Genomic DNA, 390 nt, shown 5'->3' on the forward strand with positions numbered 1-390 from the left:
CAAGCACACACTGCTAAGAAGAGATGTTTTCTTCCCGAAGACTGTGAAATCCCTACACAGAAGCCATTTCCTGTATGCCAGGCGCTGAATTTCCTAAGCAACCAGGGGAAAACTCTTGTCCCAGCTCACGCCGGATAAAAAGAGGATCCGTAATTTTTAAATGTATCCGTACTCTACTTTTGGAAAGGACTGGGGCGCCGGGGTGAGAGAGGAGAGAGGGACACGGGGCAGTAACATGGGGTAAATGGAGGGGGGGGCCTGCCCCCCCACCTCCGCGGGCAAAGGTGCGTTAGTCACAGTCACGGGGCTGCCTCCTGTGCGGGGGCGGGCGGGGCGGCCTCCACAAAGACAGGAGCCCCCGCGACACTCACCTTTGGCCAGTGTTCGGGG

The sequence above is a fragment of the Bison bison genome, unplaced genomic scaffold (genome assembly GCF_000754665.1).
Source record: "Bison bison bison isolate TAMUID 2011002044 unplaced genomic scaffold, Bison_UMD1.0 scf7180017864080, whole genome shotgun sequence".
NCBI classification, from domain to species: domain Eukaryota; kingdom Metazoa; phylum Chordata; class Mammalia; order Artiodactyla; family Bovidae; genus Bison; species Bison bison.